General features: G+C 37.0%; 1 non-coding gene across 1 annotated transcript; it reads right to left on the reverse strand.

Annotated features, from left to right (window-relative positions):
* Positions 1 to 6,171: 6,171 nt before the first annotated feature.
* On the reverse strand, positions 6,172 to 17,323 carry LOC104238633 (uncharacterized). The gene is made up of 2 exons (XR_011401553.1): positions 16,892 to 17,323; positions 6,172 to 6,891 (listed from the first exon to the last, which is right to left on the reverse strand). It is a non-coding gene; the product is annotated as an uncharacterized protein (transcript).

Raw genomic sequence — 17,323 nt, forward strand, 5'->3', positions numbered from 1 at the left:
TTGAAAGGAGAATTGAGGTCGGATTTGAATAATTCTTATATGGTTGGACTCGATATCGAATGGGTGTCTGGATTATATAATTTTGGTCGGGTTCTGAGACGCGGGCCCGGATTGACTTTTTAATTCTTCGCAAAAATCATAATTTCATTGTTTGAATTAGTTTCTTATAGTTATATTTATAGTATGAAATTGTTTTGGCTAGATTCAAGCCGTTCGGAGTTGGATACTTAAGTAAAAGGCCTTCTAATTGATTGAGTTAGCGGGATTTGAGGTAAGTGACTTGCCTAACCTTGTGTGGGAGAATTACCCCTTTGGATTGGTGTTGCTTGTGATAATTGTGATGTGTGGAAGCCGTGTACGCAAGGTGACGAGTGTGTACATGGGCTAAATGTAAAAATTATCGGTTTTAGCTATGTAGTTTTCTTTCATGCCTTAATTGAGTTATCTTAACATATTATAGTCATCATTTCTAGTCTATTCTCGCATGTCTGCTTGTCTTATCTGTTACTTGCTAATTGTCCTACATGTTTAGTTGAAGTTCTTGTTTCCTTTATTCTGTATTCCTTATTTAACTGTTGAACTCCTTACTTGAAGTTGCTACTCTTAAATTATCTTGTTGTTGAAGTTGGTATTGAGTTACAAAGGTCGTGATTCCTATTGAGACAAAGTGTTAAGTTGTGAAATATCATTCTATTGAGTTATTCACTTCCGGTTGTTATTATTGAGACTTTGTGTACATTGTGATTGAGTCGTGGGCTTCTTATTGTGAAATTCTGTTATTGTTTGGTTTCTGGCAAGTCGTGATATTTGGCACTTGAGGTACGATTTGTGATACACTGTGATATTGATACACATGCGGTGATATAAGATTTTGAGTTTAAAACGTATGCAGTGAGATAAGGTGGACTTGATGCACGTGGCTAGTAGGGAAACTACTAGAAGTCAAGCGGTGTGATAAGGTGGGCTAAAACGCGAGATGCTATTGCGGGAAAATAATTTTTAAAACTAAATGTTAAGGCTCCCGCGGTGATATAAGGAGAAATTGTGATTTATTCTTGTGATTTGAGACTATGAGACGGTACCTTGGTAGTGAGTCTTGTTAGAAATCCTCCATTTTTGCACTTGTATTTGGTTGTTGCTTCCTTAGCATATTAATATCTGTTTTTCTCCGTGTTACACTACTTGCTTAGTTCCGTTTAACTAACCTTGATATGCAAATTGTTGTTTCAATTTCATTACTATCGTTATTACACCGCCTTATATTGTTTAGTCTTTTATTTATTCCAGTAGGTCCTTGACCTGACCTCGTCACTACTCTACCGAGGTTAGGTTTGACACTTACTGGGTACCGTTGTGTTGTACTCATGATACTCTTTTGCAAATCTTTTTGTGCAGATCCAGGTACATCTTACTAGTTCAGGCATCAATGATTTGAGTTCGAGCGTGGAGACTTCAACGTATATCTGCCAGCGTCCGCAGGCCTTAGAGTTCCCTTCTATCTTGATTTCCTTATTTCGTTTCCCTATTATAGACAATAATATATATGATTATTCAGTACTATTATTTAGAGCTTATGACTTATATTTCACCAGATTTTGGGAGTTGTACATATTAAGTTGCATATTTTATTTTATATAATTATTGAAGTTTTGAGACTTTTAATTATTACTCCAGTTATTTCACATGATTGTTAGGCTTACCTAATCTTAGAGACTGGGTAGGGATGTGCATTTGGATTGGAATTTGCATAAAAAGATATTGAATTTTTGTCCAATTACTAGTCACAAAGGTCAAGATTTAGCTAGTGGTGTTGCTAAGTGTTTACTTGAATGGGGAGTGGATAAAGTATTTACTGTGACAGTTGATAATGCAAATTCTAACGATGTCATGGTTAAAGAATTATCCCAACAATTTACTAGATGGAACACTAACTTGATGGAAGGTAAGCATGTTCATGTTAGATGTATGGCTCACATCAATAATCTAGTTGTTCAAGATGGGTTGAGAGTAGGGAGTGTGTCTGTGGAACGAATAAGACAAGCTATTAGGTACATTAGACAATCTCCTGCAAGATGGAAGAAGTTTAAAGAATGTTGTGATCTCGATAAGATAACTTCTAAAAAATCATTGTGCTTGGATGTTCCTACTAGGTGGAACTCCACATATTTGATGTTGAAGGTTGCTACAGTTTATGAGGAAGCCTCTACAAAATATTGTAATATTGATTATGGTTTGATGTCATGTATTTCTAACTGTATTTGTGAGGATGGGCAGCTTGCAGATCCACTTTTAAGTACTGATTGGGATAGTGTAAGACGTACTGTGAAGTTTCTTGAAATATTTTATGAACTCACCTTGAAGGTATCAGGTACACTTTATTACGTCTAATGTGCACTTTCTTGAGATATGTGTTGTTGGTTATTCTTTGAAAGAGTTGATGCAAAGTGAAGATGCTACCTTGAAAGAAATGGCAAAGAATATGAAGTAGAAGTTTGATAAGTATTGGGGGGATCCATAAAAGATGAACAAAATAATTTTTATTTCATGTGTGTTCGATCCACGCCACAAGTTTCAATCTCTTTCGTTTGCTCTTGCTGCTATGTTTGGAGAAACAATAGGTGTGAAAATACAAATTGAGGTAAAGACATACATGAAATCTTTGTTCAATGTGTATGCAAAGAAGAATGGTGATTCTGGTTCATCTCCATCTTCTCCATCTTCCGGTTCATATCCATCTTCTCCATCTTTCCCTGGTTCATGTCCATCTTCTCCAACTTCATCTACTTCTTCATCATCACTTTCAAAATTCATGCTAGATTTAAAGAAGCATAAGAAGGGTGAAGGAATTGATTCTAAAATAGAGTTAGATAAATATTTGGGTGAATATGTTGAGGAAGACTTTGAAAATTTTAACATTCTGGGGTGGTGGAAGTTGAATTCACCCAGATTTCCCACTCTTGCTGAGATGGCACGTGATGTGCTAGCCATTCCAATTTCTAGTGTTGCCTCAGAATCAACCTTTAGTACCAGTGGACGCATACTTGATCCATTTAGGAGTTCATTGACTCCTAGATTGGTTCAAGCTCTTGTGTGTGTCCAAGATTGGCTTCGAAACGAATCAACAACTCCGGTTAAAATTGAAGAAGATTTAGATAATCTTGAACAACTTGAAGCGGGTAAGACTATCTTATTTCTTGTATTACTTTACTTGTGTTCAATGCATACTTATGTTATATTTTTTTTAGATTATTTTAAAACAAATTTATTCTATTACTATCTTATTCTATAGACTTTATTAATACCGGAAGAGAGCCTTGCATCGTCGACATATAGAAGGTAGGAGTTCACCCAGATTTCCTACTGTGCCTTTATCAATTTTCTGTTGTGATGAGTGATGACTTCTTTTTCTTCTGCTTTTATCAATGTTCTGTTGTACAATTGTAGTGTCTTTGAAGTTTGAAGACTTCATTACTATGTTGAGTATGTTCTGCCCAGTTTTGTGAGCAGTATGTTCTGACTATGTTGAGAAATGTTCTGCCCAGTATGTTCTGACTATGTTGAGTATGATTAGAGAGGATAATTAGGCTGCTGCATTAGGCTGTTGCGTGGATAATTAGGCTGATGCATTACCAAGTCATCAATGGTGAATTTTTAAACATTTGTGTCGTGATGTTCTGTCAACAACCACATCGACTAAATCTTAAATTTTCTTAGAATCTACAGACAGTTAACAACTACTATCAAAGTTTTACCCAGCTTAACATGATACACATTTACTTAGGGCTGTGCATGGAAATTGCTTGTACCACTGTTTCTCTCATTTACTTAGGGCTGTGATTTACCGATCCTCTCATTTTTGACAAGTGCAGTGTTGCAGAACTTGAAAGCGTGCCAGGAATCAGGATTGAGTGCGATGGCCATAGAAGTTGGAACTTGGAACTCTTTTGTGTAATCTATTAAGGAATTCTGGTTGAGGATTTTAGTTCATTAGACATCTATTTGAGATTTCAGTTAATTTTGTTTTGTTATGAAGATTGTGTTTTGTTTATGTAATGGATTCTATCACAAGAATTAGGATTTGCAGCTTTCCTTTTCTTCTGTGGATTAGGACTGATGTTCATGGAGATGAACTATGTTGAACTCTTGAATTATTAACGACCTTCTCTTGAACTGGACAATGAAACAATTTCTGTCGGAGTTGAGAATTCAAGCAACCTATTCGATCTTAAGTATCTTGAGAAGCTGAATTTGGCTTATAATCACTTAGACGCTGTTCAAATACCAATAGAAATTTATAAACTCAAAAACTCAACCTACCTTAATTTTTCATATGCTGGTTTTGACGGGCAAATTCCAATGGAGTTGTCAAGATTGACACAGTTAGTATTTCTTGACCTTTCTTATAATTATTTCTTGAAGCTTGAGAGCCCGGATCTGAAAACACTGGTTGGAAGCCTAACAAATCTTGAAGAACTTTATCTTGACGACGTAAATATTTAGTACAATCCGATCCGAATATCCAATCACCAAATCGATCCGAACTTTAAAATCCGATCCAATTCGATATAGTTCGGATTGGATTTGGATTGCATTTTGTGGAATCCGAAATCCGAAATTTCAATCCAAAATGTACTAAATCCGATCCGATCTGATCCATGCATAGCCCTAAAACTAGGTGCCGTCACGATATGTTACGTAGGAAAATTTGGGTTGTGACAAGTTATTAAGCCTACCAGACAGCCCCTTAAAGTTGACACTAAATTCCACTTAGACACCTTAACCAAGGCTTGTTCCTGTTGACCACTTGAACTCCATATAAAATATGCCTATTAAACACAAATTTGATAATTCCAAACCAATACTATTGCGTGCATCTCACTCTCTTTTAAAATGGAAGACCAAACCAAAAAAAAAAAATTACATGTCAGCAAAAATAAATAGACAATATTAAAAATAATCTGATAAAAGAAAGAAAGAGAAAAACGGAGTTAATGGCTGGGAATACCGTCACTGTCACTGACATAATATGCTATCAACCAACTTTAGCTACAACACAAATCTAAATTGAAAGCTTTTTTGTATTCTAAGGGCCCGTTTGGCTTAGCTGATTTAGAGTAGCATTAAGTGCTGAAAAGCACTCTTAAGTACTGAAGATGATTTAAAAAATAAGTAATTATGTACTTGAATAAAAATGCTAAAATTAATAATAAACAGCTGAAGAACTGGATATATGAAGAATTTTATTTTAAAAAGAAATATTTTAGGGATATAATAGTAATTATTTCGGTCAAACCTAAAGTGCTTATAAGCTGAAATTTGATAAGTTGGGGAGACCAGCTTATTTATAAACACTTTAACTTATAAGCACTTTTAATTTTATAAAACGTAGTAAATAAACCAAAAAGTGCTTATAAGTCAGTTTGACTAGCCAAACAACTTCTAAGTCTTGATGAATGCCATCCTATAGTAGGTCAGCATTACCTTGTCAATTAATCCTTCATTTGCTTCGATTCTTCTTCTTTTTTAATATTTTTTTTACCTAGATTAAAGTATGGTTTTGGTGGTGGGCGTCCAAATCTGATAAAGGGGAGGAGGTGGCAGTGATAATGGTCAAATTTGATAAAGAAGAAGGCAGTGGTGGTGGTGATCGGACTTGAAGGAGGAGGAGGTGGTGGTGATGTAGAAGCGCCGAATCTGAAGAAGAAGAAAATATTGGTGGATATGGTGGCCTACAGTCGGAACTGGAGAAGACCGTGGAGGAGATAGTGGTGATATTGGTGGTCGGATTTGAAGGAGAAAGAGGTGATGATGATGGTGGCAGCAGCCAAATCTGAAAGAGGAAGAGGAGCTGGTGATTATGGTTGGTGGCCGCCCATATGAAAAAAAGAAAGTAATTGAAAAATATTTAGAAAAAAGGTAATTGGCGGAGATCACTTTTACGGCCAACACCTATGCATTTTCCAGTGAACAATATACAAGATGCCTCTAAAATGTGACAAACACTGTGCTATTACATAATAGCAAAATGTGTTTAATAGGCGCATTTTGTATAAAGCTTAGGTGTTCAATAGGAACAAGCCTCAGTTGAAGTGCCCAAGTGAAATTTGGTGTCAAGTTTAACGGGCTGTATATGTATTTGGCCTAAATAATAATAGATGTATTCACAAGTCATTAACACAACTTTCACTTCCCAACATCAATAAGTAAATACATAGTGATAATAGATGCTTTCACATGTCATAAGAACTAGGCTCTGCAGCTGGAATGAATTGATCACAGTCAAAAGGAAAGCACAACATTTGCACAGACGCCGTATATGATTTAAACAAAGCTACAAAACACGATCGGGCACCAAATAACAGCTACACTTGGGAAACAAAAAGGACACTCCAGGTGAGTGACTTTTGACAAAGTTCTGCAGTTCAAACTTGAGAAAAAATGCACCAAATCTAAATACAAAGAAAATCAAAAGCTTGGTGAAGCACTTGTGTGCTTGATTTTGGTTTAGGTTGATTATAACAGAAGAGTTTATTGGGTAGAGTCCATGTGGAACACTGCAAATTCAAGTTAAATCCAGTTCTTCATGTGTAACATACAACATGTTGCAAAGGAAGTGTTTTACACAGCTGGATGAGCAATTTAGCCCTTGAGTTCAACTTTAGCGTCTGGTGACTCTTCGTAGGAAATTGAGATCAGCTCAGAGTATTTATCATCTCCATCAGCATTTAGCGCTTTAACAACATTCTCAGTGTGGCAGTTTCCAGGTCTAGGTCGAACAGAAAGATCCTTTTCTGGTTCAGAATAAGAAATGGCAATTAGTGACTCCCTAGTCACTTCCTCAGAAATTTCCTTTCTAAATTCCTTCTTATCCATATAATGACTATCTTCTTCCTGTATGTATTACATAATTGAATTAGAATATAAAGGAAAATAAATTCTAAAATATGAACAAAGTAAAGCGTGTTTATCAACAGTGGTGATTACTATAATCAAGACTCTGAGAACTTATAGAGTTTAGCTGCAAACAAGTTCCTTCTTTATAATTGGCACTTTCTTTTAGCATACCACTTCCACTTTCATTCTGAACATGATCTAAACCAAAAAGGTTCTGACTCAAAATCCGAGCAAAAATAAACTAGACATAACATGAGATAGTCCCCAAGGAAAAAATGAACGTTTGCCTATTAATACTTTTGGCCAATGGAGATTCCTCTAAGCCATAGTTTCTGTAACAAGAAAAATATCAAACAATTCAGCAATGTGTTGACAATCACAGACTTACATATAATAAACACGATTAACATTGAAAGCATAGCATAAACTGCATCATCGTTCAATCTCGCATCATCGTTCAATCTCGCATCAACGTTCAATCTCGATGAAGGAGGGACAACTATAAAACCATGTTTCAGTGATAAGTTTGTGGGGCAAATGTCCTGCCTACCTTTCTCTACCTTCTTTATTTTCAAACGAAAGATTTATCGAAGTTTAACTTCTGCAAACCGGTTAACTAGGTTTCAGAACTCCATATGTGCATACAGTTACAACTTGGAAGACATAAATTTACATATTTAGGTTCTACATCATGCCCCCAGTTGACATTCAATCTCTTTCTTTTTTTGGTATACAAGCTAACGTAACAACAACAACAACAACCCAGTGGGATCCCACAAGTGGGGTCTGGGGAGGATAGTGTGTACAAAGACCTTACCCCTACCCTGAGAAGGTAGAGAGGCTGTTTCCGATAGATCCTCGGCTCCGGAAAAAAGAAATGTATACAAGCTAATGTCTTTTACTAAAACAGTTTGTTTTATTCCGCTGTCCACGAACAGGTGGGCTACTACAACAGCAGCAAAAGTTTGGATAGAAATATGAAGCTAGAGGCCCCAAATTTGGCTATATCATTAAGTCTCTTAAAGATTAAAGATATAAGAGGGAGTACATCAGTTTGGAACACATGAGGAGTGTGTTTCCACTTTCCACATATAAAACCATGCTTCAAAGAATCAATCAAACTGTCCAAAGTAAAGAAAGCAAAGAACTAAATCAGCTGATTAATATTTGCTTTGCCGTTTCAAACCAAGAATTTCCAGCATCCGGAGTACCATATCTCCCCCCCCCCAAATTGATCAAACACGCAGAAGCTCAATTAAAAGCATCATATACTTACCTTCTAAGTTGTGTTTGAGGCTAAATTGTCTTTCTCTTATACAGTATAAATATTATTGATAATTTGGGGAAAATCCCGAATACAAGAGGTATTCCAAATTAGAGAAACAAATGTTCCAACCTGACGCTTACGTATATAAATAACCACACATGCAGTTTTAGGTGTCCATAAACTATACCTTTCTCAAAGAAAAGGTGAACAAAACTAGAGTTTATATATCAATATCTAGTGAAACACATAGAGAAAGAATGCTTCTCATGATCCTCCGTATCAATGAACTTTGGCTTTTCTCCTGGCTAACTGGTGCTACTTATGTGAGGAGGATCAAGAATCAGTTCAACATCTTTTTCTGCACAGTAGAATTTCAAGACAATGTTGGGACCTTTTTCTGAGTATATGTGGTATTTCTTGGGCAGGTTAAGGGGCCAACTCGAGTGCTGGCAAGGGCAGAGGATTCAGAAAAGGTTGTAGCAGATTTGGAATACCTAATGCATATGCATATTTTGGATCTTATGGCTGGAGAGGAATAGAGCTTGTTTTTAAGGACCAAGAGACTATATTTCTAGAATTAAGAACAAATGTTTGCAGAATCTTTTCTTATGGTGTAAGGGTAGTCTTATTGGTAGCATAAATAAGTAAATGGATTTATTGAACTTGCTAGGGGGCAGACGGTAGTTGTAATCTTTATGTTCTTTATGCTCTGATCTGCTTTCCCTTTGTTATTGTACTACTTGTACCATCTTGGTACCTTCTATCAATAAAACATTTACAATTTCAAAAAAAAAAAAAATTGGCTTTTCAACTATCGTGACCAATACAAGTTGATAAACAAAGATTCCCATCCGTTTGAAAACCTCAATTCAGGAGTCGGAAAATGCATTAACAGCCACATTAGTTGCAACATCCTGAAACAACTACTTCATGTGGGTATAATGAGGGAATAGCATCCCAGCTACTTAGAACACATAGCTAGAGTGCATACTAAAGAATAGTAGGCAAGCATAAGACTAGATCTAATAACTTCTTGTGATAAAGCTAGCAAATATTCCAACGTAACATCATAAGTGCTTAGAAGAAATTGGGGGAATGCCATACCGAAGTCAAGAATAAGACTAAACCAATTTGGAGTGTGGGAGCATTCACCAAATATACAATCTTGCTGTTAGAGCCAAAATATTGGACAGAAGAGGGGCAGGTGAAGTCTTTTACAATTTAAAGCTGCAAAACGAACAACCCCCTCAACTTAAAAGTTCCCCTGCAACTGAACGGACCTTTCCTTCACATAGATCACTATGACAACCCTATGGGCTATGGCTAAGCTTGCTAAACACATCCAAAAGCTTAATAGAACAATAGAGTATGTTGCTCGGAACCTTCAAAAATACTGCCGGGTATTGTTGGACTTTAAGCCATTGGGCTTTAAAAGAGAAGAAGTGTGAATTGAAAATGGAGGGAAATAAAATGGAGGGAAAATGAAAATTTGAAGAAGTGAACTTTTGTCATGCAATGAGGGACAATCACATTTATGTGCTTATATATAGATTCACTTCTTAAAGCTCTTAAAAGGAGTTGAAGAGAATGAACCCTCGCGCTGTCATCGTCGCTCGCTCGGCTCGGCTTCGGCTTCGGCTTTGGATTTGGATTTGTCAAATGATCGATAAGATTATTTTTGGACAAAATTTATTTAATTATTTAATAATTAATTAAATGCCAAATCACTGTTGAACGTTCAGAGGGCCTCGCTGGCCACGGTTCTACCGCGACCGCGGCAGTCAGATTCAGAGAGGCTCTCTGGCCGCGTATTTTCTGAAAAGGCACATCTTCTAATATTTGCCTATAAATTCTGAGGCAAGGCTGCATCTTCTATATACAAAAAACACTCTAGAACTTCTTTCTTTCTGAATATACTGCATCCTAATTCGCAGTCTCTCCCTCTCAAATTCGTAAGTGTGATTTTGCTCCGTTCTTTGAGTTCGTTGGTATCGCAGTTTGTATTGCCACTGTTGCAGGAAGGTTTATTCCGTTTTATCCTGGGAGGATTTAATCCATTACCTTGGCAACGTGTGAGGGGGTTAAAATTCCTTAAGGAAGCACAAGAAAATTGTGGACTCGGAATATTTCTGATTCTTTACTATTTTATATATTTCTTTATTCTTCTAACAGTTTTCTGATTTTTGTTTCAACTCAATATCGTTCACAAGCTTAAGGAATTTTAAATTTACTAACGTTTCTGTGTTGATTATTAAACTGTTTTCTTTATACTTTGTTGGAGACTAAAGCCTTGTTGCTTTCTACTCCTATAATTGTTTCTGTCCGGTTTAAAGTACATAAAAACTTTGCCGGAATAATAAACGTACGGGTTTGAAGTATATAAAAACTTCACCATTGTTACGTGTTGTATGGTTGGTTTGGTATTCAGTTTGAAGATATCAAAAACTTCACTGATTAACAAGTTCTGTATTGTTTTCAACTTTACAGAAATATGACGAATGAAAACCAAACTAATGGAAGTGTTGCGGGAACGGTTGCTGCTGTTACAAGCCGTTCTACTCCTGCTCATGCTATGGCACCGGCAGAAAAACCCGGAAAGTTTTCCGGGATTGACTTCAAACATTGGCAAATGAAGATGCTCTTCTATCTTACTACGTTGAGTTTGCAACGTTTCATCAAGGAGGATCCTCCGGTCATGGCTGATAATACTCCGGATGATGAACGACTTGTTGTAACTGAAGCATGAAAACATTCTGATTTCTTGTGCAAAAACTACATATTGAGTTGTTTGGAAGATGGCTTGTACAATGTCTATAGTGTCATGGAAACTTCAAAAGCATTATGGAATGCACTTGAGAAGAAGTACAAGACTGAGGATGCCGGACTTAAGAAGTTCGTGGCTGCAAGGTTTTTGGATTTCAAGATGATTGACACTAGGTCCGTCATAACTCAAGTCCAAGAATTACAAGTCATTGTGCATGACCTCCTTGCTGAAGGTATGACCCGAATCAATAATTTTATTAATAAGATTTATCTTATTATTAATTATGAATTTGTTATTGAAGGTATGGTCATAAATGAGGCCTTTCAAGTCGCTGCTTTCATTGAAAAGTTACCTCCGTTGTGGAAGGATTTTAAGAACTATCTTAAACACAAGCGGAAGGAGATGACACTAGAAGACTTGATTGTTCGTCTGAGGATAGAAGAAGACAACAAAAATGCTGAAAAGAAGTCACGTGGAAACTCGACAATAATGGGGGCAAACGTTGTTGAGGAGGCGCCACAAAATAAGAAGAGGAAGAAGGCTTCCGGACCAAAGAATTACCAAGCAGGAAAAAGTTCAAGGGTAATTGCCACAACTGTGGAAGATCTGGGCATAAGGCCGTGGATTGTCGTGCGCCCAAGAATGATAAGAAGAAAAAGAATCAAGCTAACATGGTTGAAGATGAAATGGAGGACTTATGTGCCATGTTGTCTGAATGCAATTTGGTAGGAAATCCAAAAGAATGGTGGATAGATTCTGGAGCCACCCGCCATGTTTGTGCTAACAAGGAGTTATTTTCTTCTTATGCCCCCGCAGGACCCGACGAGACAATCTTCATGGGAAATTCATCTACGGCCAAAATTGAAGGAGTTGGCAAGATTGCGTTGAAGATGACGTCGGGAAAAATAGTGACTCTAAATCAAGTCCTCCATGTTCCAGAAATTCGCAAGAATCTTGTGTCTACCTCACTTCTTGTCAAGAATGGATTCAAATGTATTTTTGTTTCTAATAGTGTTGTACTTAGTAAGAACGATGTATATGTAGGAAAAGGTTACCTAAATGAGGGCCTTTTTAAGCTAAATGTAATAGCAGTTCCTATCAATAAAGTGAATGTTTCTTCTTACTTACTTGAGTCAAACACTTTATGGCATTCGCGTTTAGGTCACGTAAACTTCAAAACATTGCGGAAGATGATAAATCTAGAAGTATTGCCAAAATTTGATTGCATTAATTCCAAATGTCAAATATGTGTGGAATCAAAGTATGCTAAGCATCCTTATAAGTCCGTTGAAAGGAATTCAAGTCCTTTAGACTTAATTCACACAGATATTTGCGACATGAAGTCAACACCATCTCGCGGTGGGAAAAAGTATTTTATTACTTTTATTGACGATAGCACGAGATACTGCTATGTTTATTTACTTAATAGTAAAGATGAGGCAATTGATGCTTTCAAGCAATACAAGAGTGAAGTTGAAACGCAACTAAACAAAAAGATCAAAATGATAAGAAGTGATAGGGGTGGCGAATATGAATCTCCTTTTGAAGAAATTTGTTTGGAATTTGGCATTATTCACCAAACAACTGCCCCTTACTCTCCACAATCTAATGGAATGGCGGAGAGGAAGAATCGAACATTGAAGGAGATGATGAATGCATTGCTAATAAGTTCTGGCTTACCACAAAACTTGTGGGGGGAAGCTATACTTACAGCTAACCGGATAATCAACCGTGTACCTCATAGTAAAACACAGTCCATTCCTTATGAAAAGTGGAAAGGAAGGAAGCCTAGCTTGAAATACTTCAAAGTGTGGGGGTGTTTAGCTAAGGTACAAGTTCCTAAACCTAAAAGGGTTAAGATAGGTCCAAAAACGGTTGATTGTGTGTTTATTGGATATGTAACCAATAGCAAGGCATATCGTTTTCTGGTTCATAAATCAGAAAATCCTGAGATTCACATTAATACAATAATAGAATCAGATAATGCTGAATTCTTTGAAACTATTTATCCGTATAAAAAGGAAAGTGAAGTGACCTGCCAAAAGTCAAAACGACCTCGGGAGGAAATAACAGATGGTATGCCTAATGAAGAAAATCCAAGAAGAAGTAAACGTCAAAGGATATCTACTTCATTCGGTCCAGATTTTCTGACTTTTCTGTTAGAAAATGAGCCTCGTACCTTCAAGGAAGCAATGTCTTCCTCAGAAGCACAATATTGGAAAGAAGCTGTCAATAGTGAAATAGAATCCATATTGAGCAACCATACCTGGGAATTGGTTGATCTTCCTCCAGGTAACAAAACATTGGGTTCTAAATGGATTTTCAAGAAGAAAATGAAGGACGATGGTACTATTGACAAATACAAGGCAAGACTTGTTGTCAAAGGATTTAGACAACGAGAAGGTCTTGACTATTTTGACACATACTCGTCGGTAACAAGAATTACATCTATTCGGATGCTAATAGCGTTAGCCGCCTTGTATGATCTTCAAATCCATCAAATCGATGTAAAAACAGCCTTCTTAAATGGTGATCTTGAGGAAGAAATTTACATGAACCAACCTGAGGGGTTTGTGGTTCCGGGAAAAGAAAAGAAGGTGTGTAGACTTGTTAAGTCTCTTTATGGACTAAAACAAGCACCCAAGCAATGACATGCGAAATTTGACCAAACAATGTTGTCAAATGGTTTTAAGATTAATGAATGTGATAAATGTGTTTACATTAAGAACGTTCCAAATCATATAGTCATTGTTTGCTTATATGTTGATGATATGCTAATAATGAGCAAAGACATTGCCGACATTCAAGCTACTAAGCGTATGCTTGCTAGTAAGTTTGATATGAAAGACTTAGGAGTTGCCGATGTAATTCTAGGAATTAAAATCCAGAGGACTCCTCAAGGTCTAGCTTTGTCTCAATCACATTACGTGAAAATGGTACTTGAAAAATTCAAACACTTGGAATTTAGAAGTGCAAGGACTCCAATTGACTTAAACCATCATCTTATGAAGAATAAAGGCGAAAGTACGTCTCAATTGGAGTATGCTCGTGTGTTGGGAAGTCTAATGTACATCATGAACTGTACACGACCCGATATAGCTTGTGCAATAAGTAAACTTAGTCGATTCACAAGTAATCCCAACAAGCATCACTGGGTGGCTATGAAACGAGTTCTGGGATATTTGGAGTATACCCAAGACTACGCTTTGCACTACAATAAATATCCTGCGGTTATTGAAGGATATAGTGATGCTAATTGGATAACCGGCTCATCAGAAACAAAGTCCACAAGTGGATATGTGTTTACTGTTGGTGGAGGAGCAGTATCTTGGAAGTCTTCCAAACAGACATGTATTGCTCGCTCTACAATGGAATCAGAGTTTATAGCATTGGATAAAGCCGGTGAAGAAGCTGAATGGCTTCGGAATTTTTTAGAAGACATTCCGTTCTGGCCAAAACCTTTGGCTCCTATTTGCATACATTGCGATAGTGAGGCTGCAATAGGACGGGCAGGGAGCGTTATGTATAACGGAAAGTCTCGTCATATACGACGAAGACATAATACCGTTAGACAACTACTTTCTAGTGGAATTATCACTATTGATTATGTAAGATCAAAGGATAATGTTGCGGATCCACTTACAAAAGGCTTAACTAGAGAGGGAGTTGAGAAATCATCTAAGGGAATGGGACTATGGCCGAGGACAAGTCAACATGGCGGTAACTCTACCTAGAATTTTGGTTGTTCCGAGATCTAGGTTCAAGGAGCTCAAACAAAGTTATGATTGGCCGGTTCAACATTGTCAAAATAAAACTTTGGTCCATTCTCGTGATGAAGACAATGTTCAGTAACAAGGATAGAACTTTACACGTTCTTTAATGATTACCTAAGTTTGATGAGGTATTTATCAAATAGTGTCAATCTAAAGGATTACACGTTTAGGAATCACCTATGTAAGTGTGAAGTAGAAGCCGCTTCAATGAGAATTCTGTAAGGCCAATTCTCTACGCACTTATGAAACCAGGCGGTGTTCATGGCTAAAACGAACACAACAATGAGAACCAAAAGACGGTTAAGGGTTGGTTGTGTGACATATGGCTGTCTAGGTATACACTAAAGTTCGACGGTTCAAAGATATCAAATCTACCGATTGACCGAGTATATCCGACATATGTTCACTACGGAAAGTTCAAAGGGAAACCTACTTATCCAGATGCAATTAATCCTTACTTGCAAAATCACATAGCTTTCATCTATGATCTTTCTTGATACAGCCATTCCCATTCATGTGGGGGATTGTTGGACTTTAAGCCATTGGGCTTTAAAAGAGAAGAAGTGTGAATTGGAAATGGAGGGAAATAAAATGGAAGGGAAAATGAAAATTTGAAGAAGTGAACTTTTGTCTTGCACTTTGTCCCTCATTGGTGAGGGACAATCACATTTATGTGCTTATATATAGATTCACTTCTTAAAGCTCTTAAAAGGAGTTGAAGAGAATGAACCCTCGCGCCGTCGTCGTCGCTCGCTCGGCTCGGCTTCGGCTTCGGCTTCGGCTTCGGCTTCGGCTTCGGCTTTGGGTTTGGATTTGGATTTGTCAAATGATCGATCGATAAGATTATTTTTGGACAAAATTTATTTAATTATTTAATAATTAATTAAATGCCAAATCACTGCTGAACGTTCAGAGGGCCTCGCTGGCCGCGGTTCTACCGCGACCGCGGCAGTCAGATTCAGAGAGGCTCTCTGGCCGCGATCGCGGTAGAACCGCGACAGGCCGCGTATTTTCTGAAAAGGCACCTTTCCAGACACATCTTCTGATATTTGCCTATAAATTCTGAGGCAAGGCTGCATCTTCTATATACGAAAAACACTCTAGAACTTCTTTCTTTCTGAATATACTGCATCCTAATTCGCAGTCTCTCTCTCAAATTCGTAAGTGTGATTTTGCTCCGTTCTTTGAGTTCGTTGGTATCCTGCAGTTTGTATTGCCACTGTTGCAGGAAGGTTTATTCCGTTTTATCCTGGGAGGATTTAATCCATTACCTTGGCAACGTGTGAGGGGGTTAAAATTCCTTAAGGACGCACAAGAAAATTGTGGACTCGGAATATTTCTGATTCTTTACTATTTTATATATTTCTTTATTCTTCTAACAATTTTCTGATTTTTGTTTCAACTCAGTATCGTTCACAGGTATGTCTTAGATCCTCCAAAAGTTATGCATTTTTGGAGGATATGACACAGGTGCGGCAGCATTTTTTGAGGATCCGAGCAACAAAGACAATAGACAAATTATCCTCCATTAAAGCGACAAATTCTTCTCAAAAGAATTAGTCACAAGAACTACCAATCTAAAAGCAACAACAACTACTACTAGTTGGGGTGGTCAATATGAATCCTAAATATACATTTCTCTCAATTTTCACCCACCACTCTGAAGAAAGTACAAGTAATTCTCAAACTGGGAAATGCCTTTCAGAGCTCTGTACACTTACAATACAACCATTATGCCTCATTTTCATCCTATTCCTATCTTTCAAGTACAACTATCTTTCATTTCCGGGACTATATAACATAATTTCGTTAACTCATCATTTATATCCATTCTATACCTTTACATTTGCGACATTCTCAGTAAAATTAGGTAGAAGCCCTTTTGTATCTTAGCCATTAAGTAAACTTACAATGTAACTTTCTTTTGTAGTCTCATATTTCTATATTTAAACATAATTTAATTTAAAAATTCTCATTTTGCTCGTAACCGCTATACCATTACAAAAATCTTTATTTCTCAAATTTCGACCCAGTACAGTGCAGCTAAAAAGGGAACCCTTAAACCCCACAAAAACCCATCGTTCAAATTGAAATTCCCAAAATACATCCTCTTGTATATCAGTATTTCTAACAGAAACTCACATTTCGTATAATGAGATAATTAAAGAGAGAGAAGAGAAAAGGGGATTTTACCGAATGCGAATTCTTGAAGGTGCTTTCGGTCAGCGTTCGGCTCTTTCGTCAACACAATCATATCTTCTTTCCTTTTATAATAAAAAATTGGCAACGATAATACGAGCTGGAAACACGCAAGCAATACATCTTACGAGCTGGAAACGATAATAAAAATTTGTCTTAAGAGCTAAGCTTTTTTGTCGTCACCCCCACAAGTGGCTATTGGTGTAGGTTCTATTTTTATCGGCACTTTCCTCCCAATTATTTTCAACTCTCAATGTTTTTAAAAATATTTTTCTTCATCAATTTGCTTATTAAAAAGTATAATAATTCCTAAAGGCAGGGTGGAAAACGTGTAGAACAACATTTAAGAGTTGTCTCGAATTCCACTTGATTTGACTCGGCTCAATTGAACTTAGGTGTGAATGTGATTTAGCTCAATTGAGACAA

The sequence above is a fragment of the Nicotiana sylvestris genome, chromosome 8 (genome assembly GCF_000393655.2).
Source record: "Nicotiana sylvestris chromosome 8, ASM39365v2, whole genome shotgun sequence".
NCBI lineage: Eukaryota > Viridiplantae > Streptophyta > Magnoliopsida > Solanales > Solanaceae > Nicotiana > Nicotiana sylvestris.